The sequence below is a fragment of the Sinocyclocheilus anshuiensis genome, unplaced genomic scaffold (assembly GCF_001515605.1).
Source record: "Sinocyclocheilus anshuiensis isolate Anshui unplaced genomic scaffold, SAMN03320099.WGS_v1.1 scaffold2206, whole genome shotgun sequence".
NCBI lineage: Eukaryota > Metazoa > Chordata > Actinopteri > Cypriniformes > Cyprinidae > Sinocyclocheilus > Sinocyclocheilus anshuiensis.
In genome coordinates this window covers 180,263-190,443 of record NW_015558552.1, presented here as the reverse complement: position 1 = coordinate 190,443, position 10,181 = coordinate 180,263, and the positions used below count along the sequence as shown (strand labels likewise).

The window sequence follows — 10,181 nt, the reverse complement described above, 5'->3', positions numbered from 1 at the left end:
GTGAAAAAGAAAGGACACCCTATTGAATTCCATGGTTTTCTGTATCAGAACATAATAAAAAAAAATCATCTAGTCCTTGGCAGGTCTCAAAATTTTGAAAATAAAATCTCAGATGAACAACAACACATAGCATATCACACTGTGCCATTATTTATTTGACAGAACTAGGCCAAAATGGAAAAGCCATGTTTGACAAACTAAGGACACTCTTCCTTTAAACATAGGAATTAAGAAGGTAAGTAACAGTCAGGCACTGCTGATCAAATACCTTTGATTAACTGATCATCAGCAAGTGTGAGCACCTCTATAAAAGCAAACATTTTGGCCGTTTGCTAGTCTGGAGTCTTCAGATGTGTGTTAACCCAATGCCAAAGAGGAAAGACATCAGCAATGATCTTACAGAAGCAATTGTTGCTGCCATCAATCTGGGAAGGGTAATACGGCCATTTCCAAACAATTTTTGAAGTCCATCATTCCACAGTGAGGAAGATTATTCACAACTGGAAGACATTCAAGACAGACACCAATCCAAGGAGTGGACGAAATTCACCCCATGATCAGACCATACAAGACTCTGAGAAATTGCAGACAACCCAAGAACTACACCTCAGACTCTACAGGCCTCAGTTGACATGTTAGATGATAAAGTTTGTGACAGTACTATTAGAAAAAGACCAGACAAGTATGGCATGTTTGGAAGGGTTGCCAGAAGAAAGCCTCTTCTCTCTAAAAAGAACATGGCAGGATAGCTTAGGTTTGCAAAGTTGCATCTGAACAAACCATAAGACTTCTAGAACAATGTCCTTTGAAGAGACGAGACCAAAGTGGAGATGTTTGGCCATAATGCACAGCGCCACATTTGGTGAAAGACAAAATACACCATTGAGTCGACAGTGAACACCTCTGTGTTTCCAAAGTATTAGAGAGTCAAATGTGAGGCCATCCGTCTGACAGCTAAAGCTTGGCCAAAATTGGGTCATGCAACAGGACCATTATCCCAAGCACACCAGCAAAGGTGTTGCAATAGCCCGTTTAATGTCCAGACCTCATTTAGACTGAAATGCTGTGCATCAACAAATGCCCACAAACCTCAATAAACTGGAGCAGTGTTGTAAAGAAGTGTGTCCCAAAATTCCTCCAGAATGATGTGAGAGACTGAAAAAGTCTTACAGAAAATGATTACTTGAAGTTATTGCTGCTAAAATAGATCTACAATTAACTGAATCATAGGGTGTCCTTATTTTGTCACCCTTGGATTTTCCATATTGGCTTTATTTTTGCTAAATAAATAATGACACAGTGTGATATGTGATGTGTTGTTGTTCATCTGAGGTTTTATTTTCCAGATTTTAAGACCTGCCAAGGACCAGATGATTTTTTATTATGTCCTGATACAGAAAACCATGGAATTCAATAGTGTGTCCTTTGTTTTTCACATGACTGTGTGTGTATATACATATATTTATACAACAGTTCTTTCTGGTCCTCGAATTTGATTGGCTGATATAAGAGTGCGATATTAGTGATAACAGAACTCATTTTCCCACCGTTTGTTTCACTCTGCTTCCTTTATTTCTTACAGCGAGTGTCATGGCAGACGCCCAAATCCACTACAATTTAAAAAATAATACTGTTTTTGTGTCACGGAATGTAGTTTTAAGAGTTTTTTAGGCGAATGTACTTGTTTAGATAACGTCTAATAAAGATAATGTCTATTTGAAAATTTGCTTCAACGTTTTCGGAGATGTGAGCTCCAGGGCGTCAGCGGCCGTTCAGCGCTCATGAACCTGCAGAGAGCAGCCCCACCTCGGCCAGATCTTCTGGAATTTGCTGCTGGCTCTGATGTCTCTATAGTGGTTAAAACTTAAGATATAATTCATTTTGGGTAAATCTAACGGGCAGTCTTTGGTCTCATTAATCTATTATCTGTTCCAGAGCATATAGTTTTGGCTGAGGGCAAAATCTCATTACGTTATATTTTATGTAACTTCAATGTAGTATATCAGAGCGCCTTTCTACCTTTGACTGAATTGCCTAGCAACTCTTATGATGGCTGTTGTTGTTTATTAAATATTATTATTCAATAGATCATATTTTATATAAATAATAGTAGTATTTAGTATTGGGAAACAGTGTGTGTGTGTGTGTGTTCGTGATGGTGATTGTAGTTACATTATTCCGCCTTTAGATGGCGACAAGAGACTTTTTATGAGCGAGTCAGCAGTAAAGACTTTTATATTGAAAGAGATTGAAACGCTGTTGTAAACAAGGAAGTTATTTTTACTTTTAACAACAACTTGTAAGAAGCAGCCAACAAATGCAGTGAGCAGTGCTGTCATCGGAAATCATTAACAGATGACAGGACATTAGCCTACGACAAAGATAGCCTATCGCTTTCCTCATCGGACATTCAAACTCATGTTTCTATTGTGAATATGAGATTGAGCTGAAAAATGAATGTATCAGATGCAGGTAAACACATAAATCGCTCAGTCAATCTCTCTCTCATAATACTCGACTCCACATAATACACTGCTTTTAATACATACAATAAGATTTGATTCCGTGGCGGAATAAAGTTGTTCTGCACAAAAGAGGGTTTTTAAAGACACTACGTTGTTGTTTCTTATTCTTTTACACACTCGTATCGTCGAACTGTCGTATAAACGCAATATCACACCTGTAGCCGTGAGATGTGGCTGTATATCGGCACGCTGTGATATCTCACGGCTATTCATGTGAAATTGTGGTTATACAACTGATAATCAATACACCAAAAGTTGCTGTGTGGCGTTCTGCACCTCTAATAAGTAAAAAAAAAAACAACAACAAAAAACGGACATTTTATGTAATGCCGAATAAACAGACAGAGCCGGCAAGGAGAACGGTAGTTATGGAAATACCACGTATGAAATATGTCAAGCTTAATATTGATATTCATATTCACATTTACCCTGCCATGCAGTCGCAATGACCTGTCATTACAGACCCGACCCCCTGCACCGAAACCCAGGTCTGATGGGGCTTTAATAACCCTCCATGGCATCACATCACAACGAAATTAATAAATGTCGCTACATGATATTTTGTGATGTTATTGTCATAACCTATTAAAACATTTATTTCATATTATTACAGACAATCCCTTACGAAAATTAACCATGGTTTTACTATAGGAAAATAGTAACCATGTTTTTTTTTTTGTTTTTTTTTTGTGCATTAATGATTACCATTTGTATAACCATAGTTTTACTACAAATACAAATGGTTACCATCTAGCCTTAAAGGGGTCATATACAAAATAATGATCTTTAAAAAAGCATCATATGACCCCTTTAACCCTCCTTTCCTACGTACTGGCAAACCGGAAGCGTTAGCATTAGCCGTTAAGCTTTTTTGTCTAAAGGTTGCAGGCTTGCCTTCTAGTGGCTTTGGAAGAATGGACTACTTGCACAACTACTTCCGCGTTCTATTCAGTACGGCTCGGGAGTTTCCGGTCAGCGTTTAGCACACCTACATCCAGACCATTCCTTATGAGAAAGCAGATTATACTACGTTTTAGGGGTGGATTTTTAAAAAAACAATTAGTCATATTCTCTGCGTTAACATGAATTATCTTCAACCTGCTGAAATGTTCCTATGAATATATTTCTCTTTGAAACATGCATTCTGAATAATAAATAAATATATTTCCCCACTCTCCTGCCGAGGTCCAGTGCTTGTCTTCACATTTTTCTCTTACTGATCATATTTTATGCCTGTTGAATTTACAATTTTAAAAGAATTTGACTGATAAGCACCCTTATGAAAAATAACCATGGTTTTACTATAGTAAAAGTGTAGTAACCTTTTTTTTTTTTTTTTTCGCAGTTTACCATTTGTCTAACCAAATTTAAACACCATGGTTAAACTATGGTTAGTGTAGCAAAACCCAAGTGTAATTGTGGTTTATTATGGTTTAACTACAATTGCATATTTAAATATGCCTTTACCGTTAAATGCGATTGTCTCTCCTTAAACTCTGCAGTATACGTTTATAGAAGCATTAAAAATAAAACTTATTAAATAAAATTATGTATAGGCTACAGAAAGTGAGCAAAGAGCGCTCCCTAAGCTGTTATTCACTTCAGCTACAGCGCGAATGGCTATAATGCGCAATGCTGCGAATCGAATTGTAAATAGGACCCGCAGTCCGCCCGTGCCTATTGATTCCCCGACCAAACCCGTTTATATTGGCTAATCAAATGGTTCAATTTTACCCGTGGGGAGCCACTACGCAGGACTCTGGTTTAAAGTGCACTGCGAAAGGTATGATCAGGAATAAGCGACGATCACATTGGAGGCTGCATCACCACATATTGTAAGAAGTTTTATTAAAATAATCAAATTACATTTATTGTTTCACAATTTGAGTTGAATTATTGAAATAAATGAACTTTTCCATGACATTCTAATTTATTGAGATGCACCTGTAGATATCACACACATTTATCATTCAGTCGAGTGCTTTTAAATATGATAATGTAACTTGCAACTATAATACAACTTGTGTAGATTTATGGAGTAAAAAGGCTTGACTGCTTCATTTTGGCTGTATTTGTATACTTTTACCATCTAATCAATCTCAGCATGCTTTAATTTTGTGTCGCTAGACGTTTGCGTCAAGGTTAACTTAAGGCCCCGTCCACACGGAGACGCGTTTAGCTGTATACGCATACATTTTGTATCGGCATTTCGTCCACACGGTTCTCGCGATTTGGATATGCGCATAGTCCAAGTCTTCTCCGTTTTTAGCGTATCTCTGTGGCAGAATTACAGCGCCACATGCTGGTCAGGAATGTATACTACATAGTTTTGTGTCGGTTTCGTGGTTTCGTGTGGATTTAGATATTTCTTGAGACGAGGTGAAAAAAAAGATCGGATAGGGAAAGCTCTGGCTTTGTGTGGACGTAGCCTAATTCTTTCTTTGGTCTGCGCACTGGAAGTGATCTGTTAATTCTGCTAAGCTTCAATTACTAAAACTAAAACTGAAACTAAACTATATAAAACGAAATAGAAATGTGTTCACAAAATAAAAACTAAACTAAAACTAGCAAAATTATTAATGAAACTAATTTTTATTGCAAATTTGAAAACGATATTAAAATAAAACGAATTTAAAAATGCAAAACTACAATAACCTTGGTTGTAACTGCCTTAAATAAATTTTACGATGTTAAACATTTAAATACATTTTAACAGTAACGCGTTGATAGTGCGACTACTTTGAATATTCATATTTTCGCATTGCATACAGTTAAATGATTGTGAATGAAAAATGACTTACTGGTGACATATTTACATAGGCTACATATTTTAAACATATTAAATACAGATAAATAGAGGTCCATTCTGATCATATTCATCAGTGCACACACTGCAGCATCGCGATTAGTTTAGAGCACTGACACCCTGTGGTGAAAAAAATCACGTAGCCTATGATTACCAGCCACTGCTTTATCAAATCGGATTATGTTGGATTAAAACTTCACGTTCCGTTGAGTTTGGAAAATTCTGCACACAGCAATCATCAGAATATCTTTTCCCCTGTCTCTGAAAATATCCGGATTTTGAAATCATCCCGCGGACGCTCATTTTAATAGGCATTTAAGTCAACTAGATGATTACGGCACATTGACAATATACATAACCAGAAATAACTGAGCCGTATTAATCAAAACGGAAGTGCGTCACGAGGCTCAATGCAAGTAGTCCATTGATTCTATGTAGGCCATACTGGGTTAACACCATGCTTTTCCAGTTAGGGGGATAGGATTGTTGTCCCCATGCTGACTCATGCCACGACCCCAGCTATGATGGCTTTGCCCTCAGCCAGAACTATTTACTCTGGAACAAATAGATTAATGATTAAAGATCAACCATTAGATATACCCAAAATGAATTATATCTCACGTTTAACCACTATAGAGACATCAGAGCCAGTGGCAAATTCCAGAAGAGCTGGCGGAGGAAAGGCTGTTCTTGGCAGGTTCATGAGCGCTGAACGGCCACTGATGGCGCTGGAGCTCACATCTCCGAAAACGTTGAAGCCAATTTTCAAATAGGCATTATCTTTATTAACAAACCGCATATTTGAAGTCTAAACAACTACGTTCTCATCTAAACAAAAAACTCCTAAAACTACATTCTGTGACACAACAACTGTAGTATTTCTAAGATTTTTAGTGGATTTCAGACATTCGCCATGACACTCATTGTGAGAATGCTAAAGTAGTGCTGCAAGCGGAGTGATAAAAATGGTGAAGCGGTTCCCATGGTAATATTGGGTGAATATCTCATGCTTGGAAAGACCTCTCAGCCAATCAGATTCGAGGACCAGAAAGAACTGTTGTATAAATTAAATATACTTGAAAGCAAAGTGAAGAAAGCAGTTTGGGATACGGTACAGTCATACCATTTATTACACGGCATTTCACCACATAAATAATTATTGCGATAAAAGATATTGATATAAGATGAAACTCTTTTAAAATCTTATCAGTTTGTTAGTTATCTTATAATCAATTACAGTGTACAAAACGATCGTCTAAAAATGGCAGCAGCTGTCCCTGTGTACCAGAGAATATTATAATATGATCATGTTATTATTTGAAGTAATAATAACAATATCTTGTCATAATATTAACATAATAAATGAAATATATATAAAATGCAAAACTGTTATAAATGGTCTTTGTAATATGATTCTTTTACACCAAAAACTAATAGTTTTATAATCAAAAACTATTGATTTATTGATCAAAATGCCTAAACTTTTCGACTGTGTGTAGTTTTTGTTTATTTTGTCATGGCAGAAGAATCAGTAACATGTTTAGTTATAATTTAAGCTAATTGAAATGATCTTGAAAATGTTTTTACCTGGAATGAGGAGATCTCTTCGGCAGTCATAAAGCATTCCTAATTGAAAAGGGCGGCCAAGACAAGCCAGTTCGATGGTCTCAGAGTCCGACATCTTTCTAAAAGTTGACCAAATAAGCCTTAATATAGCCTTATATAACTTTAGATCATTGTTTTTTTTAAGTATTTAGAAGAAAGTATTTTTCTTGCAGTTGGTGACCAAACCTGAAGGAATTAATGAAATAGAACCTGATATAATGTATCTACTCAGAATTTAGCAATGTTCTTATCTGAAAAGTGGATTTCAATAGGCCAATATTATGCTCGATTAATTTATTATTCTTACTGTTTTGCTTTTATATTTGATTGGCTGTTTGAGGTTTTGATTTAAATATAATATTTTTTTTTGTAATTTAATTTTGTTATTATTAATGACTTTGTGTTGGAAAAGATGGAAGAAAGTTATGCAGGTTTGGCACTACATATGGGTGAGTAAATTATATATAAAATGGATCATCTTAGTTATGTTTGGATTATCTTAGTTTTAAACATATCTACATATTTTAATATTGAAAGTGTAGGACAAGTGTAAGTCAATAAAAGCTATACACTTAAAGGGCATTTTAACAGTAGTAAATATAACTGTTGAGGGCATGGTGAAAAGTTTTCAAGAATAACCTTCATTTAACAAAAAGAAAACAGTTGCTAGTTTTCAGAAGAAAAAATTACCTGAACTTGGATGGATTTTTCACCTCTATAAACACCTGCAAAAATAACAATAAATCAATAAAAGGATGTAGTCTATAGAGCAATTATTGAGCAATTACTAGAGCGTCCTATGTAAAGGAGACCTAATTGCACTTATGCCCCAGCATTTCAGAGATAAAATCATTTAATAGTGCATACCTTTTTTATCCAGTATATTATTTCAGAATTATTTGTCCTTTTCAGTCTGAGTTTCAGTCCCTGATCATTGTGAACTGAGTGCTGGGGTTTTATAGAGTTAAGTAAGGCCACACCTTAAAACAGTGTGATTGGTCAAGTGACAAGTCTCTTAAATAGAAAATAAAATTGTGTAGACATAGTCTGAAATTGTGTGTACTCTGACATGTTGCTTGTGGGAACTAATAAACAAAATGTAAAAAAAAATAACAAATAAATTTATAAATTAGTGTAAACTAAGGTTTCTAGGTCTTTACATGTACAAAGAGCTTTATGTACAAACAAACAAAATGTTTTGTACTGCAGTCACAGCTGTATAATTTCACAAAACAACTGAAAAAAAAATAGTCAAGTTTAAATGGAGCAATATCTGATCTGGTCAAACTTTTAATTAACTTTAATTATTATTAACTTTTAAATCTCAATACTACAGATTAATGGAGTTGTAGGCCTGTATTTGTTTGCCTTAAAAACACCTGCAGTGTAAAAATAATTTTACTGTTTATTGCAAGATTTTTGGTTACATCCATTTAAATTATAACCATTTCTGTACTTGTATTTTGTTTATAAGTCGGTTTAGAGCACCACTTTTACTTTATTTTAAAAGTACACTCTGGTCATTCGTCCTTTGGCATTTACATAACAAAACAAAATCTGGCTTATTAAGGTTTTTTTTTTTTAGTCGGTCAAAACAACAGCTACTTGATCATGCAACTTATTGGCTGCAATATAACAAAGAGTGAAAAATTTAAGGGGGTCTGAATACTTTCCGTACCCACTGTATGTCTTGAAGGACTTCTGATGTTGTGATGTACTGATATTAATGTGCTTTTGAGCAACATCCCCTTCCCACATTGCAATTAAAGAAATTAATAAATAAATATGCAGGTAAAGTCATCCAAGCAACAGCTTCTGTGTAAATATTTTTCTTATATGCCTGTATGTTTGCTAATATATTTTTCATGAAGTTGCATTTAAGGTTTCATTTTGAGCACGTGTCACTGTAACAATATCCAAGTTTTGCTTCCTTATTCCTAAAAGTCATGTCAGTGATTTTTTTATATTTAGATCCACTTGCTCTGTGCCTGTGAGTACTTTTGCTTCCTTGTGTCTTGAATATCATTTCACTGATTCTTTACATTCCCAATCTGCATTCAGATCAGGGGCATTTCTAATCTTTCCTCAGACCATCAAAAAATAAATAAATATATAAGATTCTGGAGGACACATAATTCTGAAGTAGTGAATTTTGGTAAAGGGGTGCAGAACCAGTAGTTTTTTTGTAGGCAAACATCAATACCTTACATTTTATGCGAGCAGCTATTGGTAGCCAGTGCAAATTGATGAACAGTTCTCGCTCTGCGCAGCCGCGGTCTGCGGATTGAAAAAGAACGCGCTGAAAGAGTCGATCGAAGTCTGTTGCCGTTTTCATATGAAATTTAAGAGTCAACCACGCCTACCTAAAATGGCTCATTCTAACACGCCCCCACATGCCTACATCAAGTCAAGTCAAGTCACCTTTATTTATATAGCGCTTTTAACAATACAGATTGTGTCAAAGCAACTGAACAGCATTAATTAGGAAAATAGTGTGTCAATAATGCAAAATGACAATAGTAAACACTCATTTTTCAGTTAAAGGGGACTGAGGCGATCACGAATTCGTATACAGTTTATGGGGCTAATCGCAAAATTTTAGGGGGGCTGAGTAGTCATTTAGGGGGCTATAGCCCCCCTAAAAATGGCGTAGCGACGCCCATGATGAACAGAGATGTGATATGTGCTCTTTTCGGCTCGTAAAAAAGACTACTGTTGCTGCCGAATTCTGGATTAGTTGCAAAGCCTGGACAGAACAAGAGCTTGAATAAGCAGTTGTGTAGCATGTTCTGATAGGAAGGGCCTGATCTTCCTAATGTTGTATAAGGCAAATTTGCAGTTTCCTGTTTCCCAGTTTCAGTCAGGTTCCTGGCTGTCCTGGAAAGTGTTATGGTTGATGCACCTAGCTGGATGGAGAAATTGTGATGGGTGAAAAGTGGTGGGTTGGCTGAAATAACAAGCAGTTCTGTCTTGGCAAGATTTCTTGGCAAAAAATGTCTGTTAGACATGCTGAGATGCAAGCAGCTATTGTCAGGTTATCAGGATGGAATTAGAGGTAAAGTTGAGTGTCATCAGCATAGTAGTGATATGAAAAGCCATGTTTCTGAATGACAGAACCTAGTGATGCCATATAGATAGAGAGGAGAAGTGCTCCAAGAACTGAGCCCTGAGGCACCCCAGTATATAGATGTTGAGACTCTGACACCTCACCCCTCCAAGATACCTTCAAGGACCTATCTGAGAGG

At 36.0% G+C, this 10,181-nt stretch overlaps 1 pseudogene; it reads right to left on the bottom strand.

Annotated features, from left to right (window-relative positions):
- The window catches only part of LOC107679384 (uncharacterized), an 11,101-nt pseudogene extending 4,089 nt beyond the window's left edge, over positions 1–7,012 (bottom strand).
- Positions 7,013–10,181: the final 3,169 nt, after the last annotated feature.